This window comes from Acomys russatus, chromosome 32 (genome assembly GCF_903995435.1).
Source record: "Acomys russatus chromosome 32, mAcoRus1.1, whole genome shotgun sequence".
Classification (NCBI taxonomy): domain Eukaryota; kingdom Metazoa; phylum Chordata; class Mammalia; order Rodentia; family Muridae; genus Acomys; species Acomys russatus.
The window spans coordinates 30,358,692-30,375,393 of record NC_067168.1 but is presented as its reverse complement, the minus strand read 5'-3'; positions in this window follow the sequence as shown (position 1 = coordinate 30,375,393).

The following is a 16,702-nucleotide window of genomic DNA, read 5'->3' as shown; positions in this document are numbered from 1 at the left end:
AAGTGTTGACAATATGCTCATCAAGACAGATGTGCGCACATAAATATGAGGTGATGTGAAGTGCACGGGATGCAGAAGAACCTTTATTGCCCTGACAGTATATATTCATGAAGGCATTTCTAGGCTGACCACTAATAGATGAAAATATTGAAGGACTACTTCTGACCTCACATTCTAATTCCTTCATCCTTTCTTCCTCAGGAGTAAAGTATCATTAAGTGTCGAGGCTACTGCATTGAAACTCTCTCTTCCATTTTTTTCCTCATGATCCAAGCAATCGGTACTTGTGTTTTATGAGTTCATATTGAAAGAAGACAATGCAGATTATGGCCCAGCATGTTCACATCTTCCAAATCCACCAACATCTAGCTGTTAAGCTAAGATTCTGAATATCCCTAAATATGAAAGGAAAGACCAGGACTTGCCATCTTCTTTAATCCCATCACACAAGTAACAAGGAAAATGCATGCCATGGGATGCTTTTTTGATATTGTCCAGTTCAGTTGGTTAAGAACTCAGATCCCATAAAGTATAGTTATTATCTCTATGTCTCCAAGCTATAGCTCAAAATTACTCATAAACATGGTAGAGTTTATGACTGGTCACGGTCAAGATGATACTTCCTTCCCTGGGTTTTGAAAAGGCATTAGGGCATTTAAGAAGAAGGGTTTGGAGGGTTTCCCTAAAGGTATTGAGAAAATGAATGTGTTTCATCTGCTGGTCTGTTGATCTGATGATGCTAGGTGCCTGCAGAACGCTGTCGCCCTTTCCCATGGACCTCCACAGGCCACTTAAGCTAGGTGATGCCACTGTTGATGGTGTCATCAGGCTGCAGGTCCTTCTGACCAGCAATAGGACAGTAGGGCACCTAGGCAGTTCAGCTGTTCATTGTGTCCCTCCTTCACCTGGGACACGTGGACATTTAAGGCATCTCCAACTTCTTCCTCTGAAGTTGTGGCCTTTGAAGGAAGATTGGTCTATTCCCAGTTGCCATCCACTCACCATGCTGTGTTGAATGCCCACCGTGCTGGAAAGACAAGAAACAGGGGACAATCAAATGTATAATTACAACTGTAGTAGATTATTTGAGAGAATTAACCAGGTGTAGAGAAATAGGTAAACCATGTGAGGCATCCATTAAAAGACCACATACTGTGCTACTCCAGCTAGCTTTCTGTGGGGCCATAGCCCTATTTTGCCCATGCCCAATACTGAATAATAACGGTACCAACAACATTAACAGTAGCCATGATAATACATTCAATAGTACCTCTACTCACAATAGCTAACACATATACAGCACTAACTATGACACAGGCACTTTTATAAGTGCCTTTTGCGTGCTTTCTCATTGTGCCAGCTACTTTTGCCCCATTGTAACCCAGGTCCTTGATAGTTCCACTTTATAGGAGGAAAGGTGTGTTCTTGCTCACCAATTCAGAAGGTATAGTCACTGTGGTAGGAAGGGCCGGTCAGAGTTCGTAGGCTCTGCATACCTGCCTGGCTGAACATGGGAAACCACTTCCCTAGGCAGCCACTTCATAGCAGTTCCTCACCCACACTCTTATTTCAGATGCTCCTCTTTGGTATATGATTACATTCTTATACCACAGAACCTCTAGTGGGGTTGGGCTCAGACCCAGATGCACCGTTCCTGTTGCTCTGGGGACAAGCATGTGGGTTATCCTCAATGGCTCTAATCATTTTAACAATTACAATTACTTTGTACCCACTTGTTTGGCGCACTGTTTTAAATGCTCTCATACTCTTAAATAGCATGATTTAAAAACAAAACACAAAAAAGCAACAACAACAAAACTTTTTATCTCTTTTTTTTGCCATCAGTTCTCATTGCAAATCTGAATAAAAGCAGTGACCAATGGCCATGCCAAAGCCTGAATGTTATACTGTCTTCATTTATCCACCAAATAAAAAGCCCATTTCTTTCACATTAAGCTTCACTCAAATTCATAGAAGATAGCAAAATTGCTTACCAGAACATACCATGAATGTCCTGTAGTCCATTTTCTATTAGTCACTATTATCATTTCATACCTCACGAGCACAGTTTACTGTCCCCATTTCTGTCAGCATTTGGGGCTTCAAAAACTTTTCAGAGACATGTAGACAAACCATACTGGCCTTGCTTGACAAAGTTCCAAAGACTTCTAACTGGCCAAAATAATCTTTAGACATCCAGAATAGCTGTTGAGACTTTACTTAACAATGTTCTAAAGATCTCCAGCTGATTAGCATTGTCCTTAAATATTATCTATGGTCCATGTCTATAGATAGAATAGTTTTGCCTAAAAACTACTTTAAAATCTGCCTTTCCTCCTAAAACTGCATTTCTCTCTATTTCTCACTTTGGCTATGAGTTCAGCCCTAATGAAATTTACACTGGAAAACTTTTTCGCACCGTGAATGTTGAAAATAGGCATCTGGCCAAAGGCTTAAGACAATGAGAGAGTTTTGGCTCTGACTATTGTGAGCAGCTATGCAGAAACTGCTTGAAATGAAAGTTAGGACTTTTCATGATACAACAGTACCTGATTAGACATTATTAGCTGTATAAAAGTTAAACTTGCTTTTATAATAAATCAAAGATTTACTTAGAAGCTGCTTTGAGAATGATAAAAGGTGGGTTTGGAAGGTCATGCTTTACAGATATTTTACAATAGAGCACTCCTTAGCAGTTAACCTAAACTTAGATAAAAATGGATAGCACACCTGTTGGTTCAGGATTTGTCGGGTCATACTGTCCGTTGCTTGGACATTCATTGATTTCTGCTATATGCTTTATTGTTGGTTATACACTACCATTCATATTTTTTGTTAGATTTTTTTTCTTGCTCTACTGATTTTTAAATATTCTATTGATTATAAAAAATGAAAAAGTCATGATGTAATTTGTAATGAAAGAATTCGACTTTACTTTAAATAAAGTACTGGGGTTGGCCCAAAAGGAATAGAAGAAAAATGAAGTTTTCCTGGGCTAGAAGACCTTTTAGTTTTGCACCGTAATTTATACCTGGGCCTCAATATTTCTTTTCTCCTCTGTTCCTCAATCTCTCCTTTACATAATTAATTGTTCACCAACAAGTTGGTTCCCTTAGCTAACTATTCCCCACTAGCTCAATTCTCCCTACTTTGGAGCCACCAACACTTTCTCATCTCTCTTTCTGAAGCTGGTCTACAGGGAAACTCACCAGAATGTCCAATTTGACTTTGCTTACAGCTTTCTGCGGTTCCAAACTCTTTCACAGTCTATCCACAAAACAGTTCTAAAAGCCCAAAACCCACATATCTAGAGTTAATGACAGCAATGATTTCACATCTCTGATACTAATTTTTGTATTAGTTACTGTGATCAAAATATCTGACAGAAACATACAAATTATGTGTATGTTTGTGTTTTGGCGGTTTACTTTATCTTATATTTAATTTTTTTTCCATCCATCACAGTAAGGAAGGCATAACAAAGCTGATGGCCAGAAAATGTGATGGAGACTCTCAGTGTAAAGAAGGACCAAGAAGCATCAAGGACATGTTGGAAACTAGGGTCAGCTATAACTTTCAATGGCTCACCTTTAGTGACCTACTGCCACCATCAAGACTCTACCTCCTAAAGGCTACAGCCTCCCCAGATATAGCCACCTACTCATGGAAAAAAAACCCAAAGCCAAAAAACAAAAATGTAAATTTCTTGGAGGATCAGTTTAGATTCAAACCACAGCACTCATTTAATACAAGGTGTTGTTAGTGGCCTACATTGTGCCAGCATTTTAGGCCTGGTGTTTTCAGCATCATGCATAAATGTAACCTTGATCAACCCTATCAAGAATTCATTCCAGATTTTGTGGGTGGACTGGGGGCAGGTGGGGATGGTAACAGGGGGGATCACATGTGAGGGGTTAGAGGGAAAGAATACTGAGAGAGGCAATTCGGGAACAAGGCAGAAACCTAGTGCAATGGAAACTCCAAGTAATCTATGAGGATGGCCATAGCGAAGATGCCTAGTAATGGGGAACACAGAGCCCGAATCAGCCATCCTCTGTAACCAGCCAAGGACTCAAGTGAATGAGGTTCATACTCCAACCCAGCCACAAAACCTCTCACCTACAGTTTGGGCTGCTGGGACCGGAGCCTAGCAGAATCTTCATCAGAGAGAACAGAGAGACTTTATCTAGCAACTGATAGGAACAGATGCAGAGTCCCCCAGCCAAATATTAGGTGAAGCTCAGGGAGTCCTGGGGAAGTGGTGGAGGAAGTATTGGAGAAACCAGGAAAATAATCAAGGACACAACAAGAACATGGCCCACAGAATCAACTGACCGGGACTCAAGTGGGCTCACAGAGATCAGGGAGTCTATCTGGGTCTAACCTAGGTCCTCTGCAATTATGGTGTGGTTGTGTCACTCCATGGTGTTCTTGTGGGTCTCCTAACAGTGGGATCAGAAACCGTCTCTGACTCATTTGCCTGCTTGGGGGACCCTATTCCTCCTCCTGGTTGCCTTGTCCAGCCTTGATATGAGAATATGTTCCTGATCTTGTTGTAGCATGTTATGCCATATTTGATTCATCACCCCACATAAAACCCTGGAAGGCCTGCTCTATTCTGAAGGTAAGTGAAAAGTGAAGAAGGATAGGGTGATGGGGAGAGACTGGGGGTGGTGGTGGTGGTGAACTGCAGTCAGGATGTAATATATGAGAGAAGAATAAATAAGGGGGGGAAGAACATAAAAAGAATTCACTCCTACCAGCTTCCCATTTTTTTTGTCCTGGAAGATGTTATTGAGTCTACTGGGGGAAATGATTGACATCAACTGTCTTATTTAGCTATAGAGCCTCTGTGCAACAATAGTGATCAGCCAGACAAGATGAGCCCACTAGGACAAAGTGGCAAATCTATTACAGAAGTAACCAACTGCTTTCTCATTGGGTTCGATGTTACTCAACAGGAGCAAATTTATATCTGGTACTGTAAACTTAGTTACAACTCAGTCCCGTGAGTGAGGAGGTCAAGGGTTCTAGGAGGGAAGTTACTGTTGCTCTTTAGCTAAGTAGACATGATGCACCCATCCAACTGCTTTTTAAATACCTTCTCATGCCCATAAGGTAGTGCTGCTGTCAGCTTTGGTTGGAGAAACGTCGTCATGTAGCTGTCAGCAGTGACTACGTAGATACACAACTTATCAAAGAACTGAGAATAAATGAATACTGGATGCCCAGCCATAAATGGACCATCTGTATCAATCCATTCAAGGTTTGGGGACCGCTGTGGGAGAAGGGGAGGAATGACAGTAAGAGCTACAGAGAAAGAGGGAGCAGTGTGGAATGCTGACCTCCAGGCAGAGTTTACCTGCACAAGATTGGGCCTATTAATATACCCTGTCATGGAAAGGGTGGGGCTCATACAGGGCTCCATCACTCTCTGTGAATCTATATGCAATTCAAGATTGATGGGGAGGAGCAGATATTATCTTCAGTGGTGTAGTAACTGGTAAGGTGCTTATGCTCCTGTAAAGAACATAATGCAATTGAGCCACATGTGTGCATGTACACACACACACACACACACACACACACACACACACACGCACAGAGAAGTAGAAAGGGAGCTAGCTTGTATGAAGAAGGGAATTAGTGAGGAGAGAGGATACTAAAGAGGCCTATGATTGAAATGCATATATACATGTATGAAAATCTTACCATGAAATGCATTATTATTATTATTATTATTATTATTATTATTATTATTATATGTAATTAACAAATGCCAATAAAAGCATTTATAAATAATCCACTCCTAACAATATTCAGGTGGAAAGAAAAGTAAATACTGCAAAGGCAGGGGAAAATGAAACTCAGCTTCGAGACAAGAAAATCCCACAGAAGGGATAAAGTTGGCTAGTCTTGCTTTTCTAACATATTTTAGGAGGTGAACTATTTTGTATAAGAAACATTACCACTGGGAAATTACACCACATCAAAGTGTAAAAAGATAAAAAATTCTGGGTCTTCTCTTCTCCGTAGCCTTCTCTTAGGGACACAGGGCAGCCACCTGGAACCTTAGGGCTCTACATAGCTCAGTTTTAGACATTACACTAATAAAGAGCAATTATGACAGCAGATTGACATTTAAAGAAAGACAATCATAGTTAATTAGTTTAGCAATGATGTAAAAACTATGAATTAAAAAAAATAGACTTGAAGACACTCTGGCAGATTGTTGTCGGTCTCCTGGCTGAGTAATAATAATGTTCTCATTTGCATGACATGTTCTAATAATAAGAAACCTATTGTGAACATTATCTCTCACAAAAATCCCACATGATATTTAAGGGGACCAGAATGGTCCGACCATAGGAGACATGTAGCTTTTAGGTGTAGACAGGAACATGGGGTAAATATAGTACTTCTACATTGTGGCTTAATTTTTGTAATTTCAGTTACCCATGGCTCCAAAATAAATCAGTATAATTTTGAAACTGCGTGCCGTTTGAGTAGCATGGAGAATTGTACACATTCACTTCTCAGTTCCCCATGAGATGAATCAGCTTTTTTTTTTTTTTTTCCAGAGTATCTCCATGGTATGGGCTACCTGCCTGTTAGTTACTCAGTAGCCATTTTACATATCAGATGAATTTCTTCATTATGTCGGTGATTATGTTCAAGGAGCCCTTATTTTTGCTTAATAATGGCACGAACCATAAGAATTATAACACCGGCAATTGGAATATGACAGAGAGAGGTCACAAAGTGTTTGCTTTCATGGAAACCATGAAAATTACTCACTTTATAAGAAAAGAAAAAAATCATATGCCCAAGTTGCTCATATCTACAGTACAATACGATATTGTTAGGAAGGCAAGTCACATTTACATAATTTTATTGCTGTGTATAGCTATACTTGTTTTATTTCCTTGTTGGCTGTTGTTGTTAATCTCTTGTTGTGTCAGGTGTAAAAATTAAATTCAATCACAGGTATATGTATAGGAAAACAAAAATGCATGAAAGGATCTGCACTGTCTGTGGCTTCAGGCCTCCCCAGCCCACCCAGACAAGGGAGACAACTGTGTTATGAGGCTTAATTCTGCCTTTCATTCCGACTACAGTCCCTAGGCCCCTGAATCTGCCAGCTTTACCATCCTTCCAATTTTTGCAATATAATTATATGACTGTATTATTATTATTATTGATAGAAATAATGGCTCATCTTTTCTTCATTCTGATACCAATTTAGTTTTTTGGGTTTTTTTTTTTTTTTTTTTTTTTTTTTTGTCTGTCTGTTTGTTTGTTTGTTTTTTTACTGAAATCCATCAAATTTCATGAGTTGTATTTTCAAAGTATAGCCTGAGTTCCATCACTTCCCACCATTTTCACTGCCATCATTTTGTCCAAGACAGCACCATTTCTTGTCTGAATTGTTCCAGTACTGTCATTTTTTGCCCTCTCCGTCCCTTCTCTGCTGCCTTGGAGTCTACCCTCGACTCAGCACCCAGAATAATCCCACTAAAATATGTGAGGTAATAGACTTTCTCTTCTCAAAGCACTAGAATTAATTATCACCCCCCAGAACAAAATCCAAGGTAGCAGAGCAGAGTTGGCTCGACAGTTAAGAGCACTGGCTGCTCTTCCAGAGGTCCTGAGTTCAATTCCCAGCACCCATGGCTCACAACCATGTATAACGGGATCTGATGCCCTCTTCTAGCATGCAGGTGTCCATGTAGGTAGAGCACTCATATAAATAAATCTTTAAAAAGAGAAAAAGGAAAAAGGAATAAAACTCCAAGGTACTTTGCATTCTATGTGCTTCTGCGTGTACTATGATGAATTCACTTTCGTTGTTACATTATTCTAGTGTATGGAAATAACTGCTTTAGTGACCCAGTCTTTAGTCTGTGGGCCTTTTGAAGACTCTCGTGGCTGTTTTTCTGTAATATGTAATTCAGCCACAACAGTAAATGCTAAGGGAAATTCTTGGGGATTATAGGAAACAACAAAAGATATAGATTCAGAAATATGGGAAGGAAGGAGTAACTCTTACCTCCATGGTCAGGAGCACATTTGTAAGTCATCTACTAGTGTAAGCAAAGCTATTTGTCTGCAGACATTTTCCAGGGATGAAGTACTATTCATAATTTCCCCTAGGTCCTTTATGATGTCCATGATTTAAAACCAGTGTAGACAGAAAGCAAAACTAGGTCTGTGTGGGTTTGATCCGTGAGCTTTTTTTTTTTTAATAGATCAAATATCTCAACTCTGTATTAATGTATTAGGAGCAGCTGGGGGAGGGGTGGTAATTCTTTCTATCCACTCTATGTACCTAGGTTGTATTCCCCTTGAATGTCTACTCATTTGACATGACAACTTTTATCTTAAAAGTAATGAGGTACAAGAGTCTCTATTTCTATCTGATGCATAGATAAAGAGCAAGGGAAAGATGTTCTGAGAGCCAAAAGCCGCATTTTAAGTTGGAAAGTGACATCGTTTCTGGCCTCACAGCATTACTGCAAAAGCTTTCAAGTTCAAAGAACAACCACCTACTCACCGCGTAGCTCCATGTTTATTCTGCCTTCCTCTGTCTTGTTCACTCTCACCACAAAATACATTTCCAAATTCCAGGACATTTAGGAAGAAAAGGGAAGAGCAAGCAAAGCCACTTCGAATATATATACATATATAAAGATGCCCCAAATCCAAATCAGAGGCTAAAAAATTTCAAACTTTTCAATGATGGTTCAAAAGTCTACTTGTAAAGACAGGGAAGACAGCTAGTCAAGATATTTTTTTAAATCCTCAAAGCGAAAACATTTGTGTGCCCTAGAATTTATATAGATGAATTCAAATCATATTTGAATATATGACATGGAATAGAAGCAAAACTATCCAGGGTCAAATGGGACTAACGGGAGGGGGGTGAGGTGAGGAAGGGGGAAGGGGAAAGCCATTGGGGGTAAGGCAAAGTTCGCTCAGAGTACATTATATATTTACAGAAAAGTGGTCCCAGTGACCTAGTACAATGGAAAATAAACACCATCGTGAACGTAGGAGAGTTTACCCATGGATGTAGACATTTTTAAATGAAGTCATTTCTTGGCCTTGAAATGAGCCTGTGTGCTGAGACAGTAAAGCAGAAGGTGATGGTTATGACCTCGATTTACTAATGAAGAAAAGGAATCAGGGTCTCACTGTTGCCAGGGGCGCCTGCCAAGATACTAGCCCTGTGGGGTCCTGGGCTCCGAGATGCCCTCTCTCAGGCCTGTGGGTGAATCAATGACCCGTGCACACTCCATGTTTGTGGTCTACCAGAAGGAGGTCAGACACCGAGAGAGAATAATTTGAGACGGTCAACTGAAAGGAGAAGAGCACACTAGAGAGTTGCTGGTCCCTGCCACCATCCAGAAATTGAAATCCTTGGACAGCTTTCAAGCGATGACTTCCAGAAATTACTTCTATTTTTCTTCTTTGAGATCAAAGACAATGATTTCATTAGAAAACAAACAGGCAGATTTCTGTATTCTAACCCTCTCCTGTTCACTTGTGCTGTGACTTTGTTTAGGGAAGAGGACTGGAGAAATTATTGTCGAGCAGACATTTTGCAGGGTGATGGTTCTTCTTTTAAGAAGGTTCACGTGTATCTATAAAACAACCATTTATTGTTTGGTGCTCTTGGCAGCAGGAGAGTGAAAATAATTTTGTTAAGGAACCCAAAATCGATCTCTCCTACTTTTGCTTCTTTAAAAGAAAAATTGAAATGTTATAATCATATTGAAATGTGCACAAGACAGCCTCACAGATTGTAGAATAAAATCCAGCTACCCTACTCTGGTTTGGAATTGAACTTTGTTCCCTCTCCTTCTCCATGTTGGTCTTAGAGCAGCTACAACTCAAAATGTTTGCTATTCACATCTTTGCTATTCTTTATAGCTTGACCACCTAATTATGTATTGCTGAACTTCGTAGTTATGGCCAATTAGATGTTATATACTCCATGCTGCCTAATTTAACATTCATACTCAATAGTGTCCTTGGCATTGGTCATATTGTGGCAGTTTGTTAAATTTGATCGTTGTTTGAGCTGTATCTCTGTTTGTGTATGTGTTTACTTATTAGCAGACATCCGGTTCTTTCTAGCTAGAGGCTATTGCAAAGAACACGCTAAGTATTCTCATTCCAGGCCACCAGAGCCTGGGAGCATGCGCTTCTGCAAGGTGTGCACCTGGGGATGGAACTGCTGGGTCATGACAGTGTCAGTGGCCTTGGCTTTATTAAGCCCTGCCAACCTCCTTCCAGAGTGCCCATACCTTACTTCAGCTTTCTATTTATAATTATTATAATGGTGTACTCAAGGCATGTGGGGTAAAGGCTGCACCTGGCTTTCCTGGCAAGGATGGGTTGGTAAAATTGGTCTGGGGACAGTCTGTTTGCCAACTCTTGTTTTTCTTGATTAAATCCCCACCATGTGATACATTGTTTCAGGTAGTGTTTCTCTTGCTGCCAGCCTGCGGACCCACACCTCTCTTTGTTTACAGTCCTTTGACCTGTATCAATAGAGCGGGACCAAGTTGCAGAGAAGAGATCTGCTGTGGGGAACTCATTATCAGCGACCTGATCCCCCTTTGGGCTGAAAGCATTTCTGTGAAAGCTTCTGTGACATGTCGTACAATCTGTTTTTTCTAAATTATTTATTCCTAAGGCTATTTTAGAGATGCCAATGTAACAGAATGACTTAACGCAGTTAAATGCCAAGCTAGGACTTGAAATACCAATGTTGTCTTCTTCAGAGTTGGATGCTATGAGGACGTGAGCATCTCCGTGGCAGTCTGTCACCTTGGGGCTTCAGAAACTGAAAACTCATCAAGTGCAGGGATCAGCACCCTTTCTACTTATTAATATTTTTAGTGTCTGCCATATAAAGCAGACGCAGAACGAAGGGCTTTTAAAAATAGCTTTCTAAGTCTATTTGGGCTCAATACACTCTGCTAAAAAAGAGTTGTCGGTATCAGCAACTCTGGCCCACTTGCTAACTGCTCTCTGGATATAGGCTCCAGGGCCATCAGAGGTCGCCAAAGATAGAGCCAGCCCATTCTTCTGAATACTCTCCTGACGAACTTTTGTTTTCTATCCAGAGACAGGCTCTAACAATTCAAAACTCAGAAGCCAGGGCCAGGGAGATGGCTCAGCAGGTAAAATCACTTGCTGTGCAAACTGGATGACCTGAGTGTGACCCCTGCATCCCGGGATGGAGGGAGAGGTTCCTGAGAATTACCTGCTAACTTCCATGCACTGCAATGATGCATGCCCACATGGCTGTACAAACACACACACACACACACACACACACACACACACACACAGACACCACTTACCAACATCATAAATATCTTAAGCTTTTAAAGTTAGGAAGGAGAGTCTGTCTTATGTGTGGCTGAGGGTTGCTTCAGCTTGCCTAAGCACAGGACAGTGAAATGGTCTCTCACAAAACGAAGTAAGCCATGGGTATGTGCAAAGTGAAGGCAACCGTGGTCATCTCCGTCAGCTTGGCGACAGCTATTTGGAGTTAAGGGTTTAAGGAAATACATAGTTTGCCATTGCTGTGGAGTGAATGTTTGGCACTTCCAAAGCTCACCAAATTTGAGTCACACTGTAACAGCATCAAGACAGTACACCTCGATGTGGTGCTTAGGTGTTCAGGGTTCCACTCTCATGGAGAGTCAGCGGTGGTGTTATGAAAGAGACCTTTGACCCCCCCCCCTCCTGTGCCTCATCTTCTGCCCTGTACCATGTGAAGAAGACATGGCCTCCAAGTACCATCTCAGAGTCAGAACTAATCTTGCTGTCACCTTGATCTTGGATTACCAACTTTAAACATTGGAAATATATTCATTTCTTTTTGTTATCAATTGTCTAGGCCATCTAGGGCTGCACAGGTTTATAATCCCAGCACTAGGGGCTGAGACGGGGAGATTGAGAATTTGAAGCCAACCTAGGCTAGGATTGGCTATACAAAGAGATCTTGTCTGCAACTATCAATAAATATTACCTAGTCTGCAATACTTCATTGCGGCAGTAACAAATTGACTAAGATAGTCCTTTTGTATTGATACCTTTTGGGAGATTGACATCTGAGTAGGATTGTGCAAGTGGAGGAAATTAACTCAAGAGCAGGACTTCTGGGTACTGGAGGAGGAGGAAGTCTGTAAGATTGTGATGGTGTGGGGCGGGAGGGGAAAGGGTTTGAAGAAAGTTGGGTGGAACTGGAAACAGGAGGGCTGGGATACACACCCAGAAGACATGCTGTCAGCAGGTCAGAATGACAGAGAGGCAATCTCCAACATGACTGGATTATAGTGCAGAGTTAGGGGAAAGGATTCTGACTTCCTTGCTGTGGCAACTCATCCATGTGGCTTACATGCCACATGGAGGAAAGGCAAGAAGGCAATACTGAGAGGTTTTTGTCTTGTTTTGTTTTTGTTTTTTGTTTTTTGTTTTTTGTGGGGCAGGGAGTGAGTAAAAAAAAGGGTGATAACATTTACAAATTTTACCTTAATCGAAGAATTAAAATTGTACATTGATAGTATATGAGATGATTTTTTAAAAATGTGAATGACATGCAATGGCCAAATCAAGCTAACTGACATCTGTGTTACCTCACAAAGTTGTAATTTTGTGGTAGGAAGTTCTTTGTGGCAAAACAATAAAAAGCATAGCAACTTTGAGAATGCTGTTAGCTTTTTTTGTATGACTCTCTCGAGCTGACTCCTCGAACTGAAATTTTATGCCTTTTGATGAATGTTTCCCCAGCTTTCCCTACAGCCCCTCAGTCCCTGGCAACCGTCATTCCAATCTCTGCTTTCGTGAGTTCACGGATGCTCTTAGGTGTTCCATGTAAGTCAGTTAAGTGTGTTTGTTTATCGCTGTCTTAGCTGCCCTCCCCCCACTCATCTATGCTGTAGAAAAAGAACAGTGTACCCCCTTTAAGGCTGAAGAGTATCCATTGGTGTAGGTACAGAACACACTGCCTTGTCCACTCATCCACTGATAGGTTCTTAAGCCAATTTCATTTCTTTGCTACTGTAAAGCATGCTGGGTGAATGGGTGGGGATGCCGATACCTTCTCAACACCGGGGTGCCGACTCTTGGTTTATGAACCATTCCTATTTATGACAAGGTCATGACTCACGTGTAAAAGGATTAATTCATCACAATTCATATAACAGAACAGACAGGCATGGTGGGATATCCTGGACACGCGGAGAGAGAACCAATTAAAAACTTGTACTGCTGCAGACAATGTTAGGTCACGATGTACGCGGTGCTCAGTAGATCTCCATGAGGACAACCCGGAAGTTGTATTGTCTGGGGACAATGGTGGTAAAGAGCCACCTGTCCTACCGTGGGAAATCACAGCAGTTGAGTTTTATAAGATCTCTTCCCAAGTCAATGAAATTATATATGTGCATTAGGCTTTAAGCTATTCGTGCATGAATGTCAACATCCTAGAAACATGTTAGGTCCAACAAAAACGCATATGTAAGAGTAATCAGGGCACTGTCGTAGCCTCTAAACTCTCCGAAGTCCATCATTAGATGGACAGATAACTATTTCCCCTTTCGTTATCTGTCCATCTAATGATGGACTTCGGAGAGTTTAGAGGCTACAACAGTGAAAGGAGAAATAGTAGGACCCACAGGGTCCTGGAAACCTACAGGAAGAACTTTATGACAGGCAGATCTGGATCCTGGGGTCCTCCTCAAACTAAGGCACCAGCCAAGGAGAATATAGGCAGTAAGCTTCGAACTCCTTCCAAGACCTAGCCGATGAACAGGATATTCTCCACCGTTGAGTGGAGAGTGAGATCTGACTCTCACACGAACTCTGATGCCCCTTTTCTGACCATGTCCCCTGGATGGGGAGACCTGGTGGCACTCAGAGGAAGGATAGCAAGTTACCAAGAAGAGACTTGATATTCTAAGAGCATATATAGGGGGAGGAGGTCGCCTTCAGTCACAGACATAGGGGAGGGGAGAAGGAGAGAAATGGGAGGGAGGGAAGAACGGGAGGAAACAGGGGAAGGGCTAACAATCGAGATGTAATATGAATAAATTAATAAAAAAAAGATGGACAGATAACAGTGCAGTCTCTCTATACTGTAGTAGGAGCCTGTAAGAAAAAGGAATGGAGGCGTGTATAAGCCATATCCTGCATACAGCTGTGGGCATCATGCTGAGCAAAAGGGACCATACAAGTATTTCTGTTGTGCGATTCCATTCACATAGAAAGAAAATACGGGCTGTTTGAGTCAGAAAGCAGATGACATGGAGGCCATGGTGGGAACAGGGACGGTAAAGGTGCCTGGAGACACACCGTGAGGAGGGATGGAGACAGTCTTCATCTTGATTGTGATAGCTGTAGCTTCAAAGCCTTATCCAACTGTACAGTTTTGATTTGTGCATTTCATATCCCCAAACAATCTGATTAGAGACACAACTGATGCTCCAGATACTCTCTTTCACATATTATGTTGTTGGGGAGGACATATTAATTAGTGTGGACTTTTTAGTGTTTAGTTCCTTCAGTGTATTTTTTGTATGGTTTCTATGTTGTAATTATTCCCCAGTAATGACTTTTTAAAATGAGCATATATTAATTATACAAAATAATGGATTTTTGTCTTGGTTTCTATTGCTGTGATAAAACGCCGTGACCAAAAAGCAAATTGGAGAAGAAAGAGTTTATTTTGTCTTATAGCTTTTAGTCCATTGTTCGTGGAAGTCAGCGCAGGAACTTAGAAATCTAGGGTCAGGAACTGAAGTAGAAAGCATGGAGAAGCGGTGCTTGCAGACTTGTCCCCATGGCTTGCTCATCCTGCTTTCTTATAGCACCAAGGGCCACCACCCATCCAGGGACACCCCTACGCACAGTGAGCTAAGCCCTACCACATCAATCATTAACACAATACCCCCACCGACTCATCTGCGTGTCAGTGTGGTAGAAACACTTTCTCAATTAAGATTCCCTCTTCCTAGATATGTCCAGGCTCAGTATCAAGTTGATAAAAACCAGACAGCACAGACTTCATTGTGACTTCATCATGAATGTATATAACGCAGTTTGTATTCATTTCATTACCCTCGTTTGGCCTCTCTCCTCTCCCCAAACAGTCCCTTTCTCCTTTCATGCCCTTGTCTAGGTCCATAGAGAAGAAAGGCATGCAACATTGGTCCATTCTGAGTCTGACTGCACTTGGATAATATGATAACTTCCAGTTGCACCCATTGGCCCTTGGATGATGTGACTCCATTATTTTGTCAGCTGAATAACAGTAAGTGTGTATATAGAACACATTATTTGTCCTCTGTCTGTGGGCACCATGGCTGGTTCTGTGACTTGGTCATTCAGAACAATGCTCTCAGACTTATCAGCAGCTTTTGCTTGGGAAAAAAAAATCTTCTTCCCTGAGAGTCTGGTTGCAATGAGATAGCCAAATGCGTAAGGAAATCAGAAATAATTGAATTATAAGAACTGACGATTATTTCCCCACTCACATTACCACTGCGTTTTAAAAATGAAGAGTATTTACAAATACTTGCTGTGGCATATTAGTCTGGCAGTAACATAATAACTTGTTATGCATCTGTAGAGAACCCGAAATAGGAGTTCAGAGCTCTCCAAATGAATGAAATAATAATGATAAATATTTTAGCCAAGAAGATGCTAGTGAGCCTGATTTGGCCAGTCTACATTGCATACCTGAATCAAATCATCACACCATAAATATGTGCACTTATTAGGTGTTAATTTTTGACATGTGTTTGACAAAATATGTAAATATAGTCAGAAGTCCTCTAATAAGTTATTGTGGTGATTTTATCTCCTCTATTTCTGATATCATGGAAAATTCAAACTGAATTAATAAGCCAGGTAATTTCTTAGCCACTATTTCTCTATTAGGTCTGTGCTGGGTTGGCGGGAGATGATGCCATGCTTTAGCTCCAGTGAAGAAGATGACAACTTATGACACATTTGTCATAGGAGCCAGGGAAGCCGAAGAATGACAGGCCAAATTTAAAGGACCTCCTTTGCACAGTGGCAGTGGCTTTCCTTCCTGATGATCTTTGTTCTCTCCCCCCGCCCCCCGCCCGCCGCCCCTTCATCTACAAGAAGATGAACCAATTACAGTCACAGCCTGCCAGAAAAGGCGCTTACACCTTTGATCATAAAAGGATCAAGCACTGTTCTCTTCCTAACTTTCTTTAGTTTGGACACATGATTTATTAACTTGTCAAGTGTGAGTTTCTCGTTTCTTACTGAGACGTTGGCAATGTGGAGCAGAGGAGGAGGATGGGGAGTGAGAGAGGGGGCTGTGACCTCAGCACCAAGAACGTGGTAGGCCAGCGCTTCGCAACCTGTACGCCACATCCCTTTTGGGGAGGGCATTGGACAACCCTTTCATAGGGGTCACATATCAGATTATTTACTTGATGATTTCATAACTGTAGCAAAACTACAGTTGTGAAGTAACAACAAAAAATATCTTCTGGTTAGGGGTCACCACAACATGAGGAACTGTATTAAAGGATCACAGCATCAGGAGAACTACTGTGTTATTTGTTTTTGTTTATTTTTAATCCCCTCAGAAAATGCTGCATGCTCACATATTCAGGGGTACCATCTGAGACCTGTGTCTTAGTCT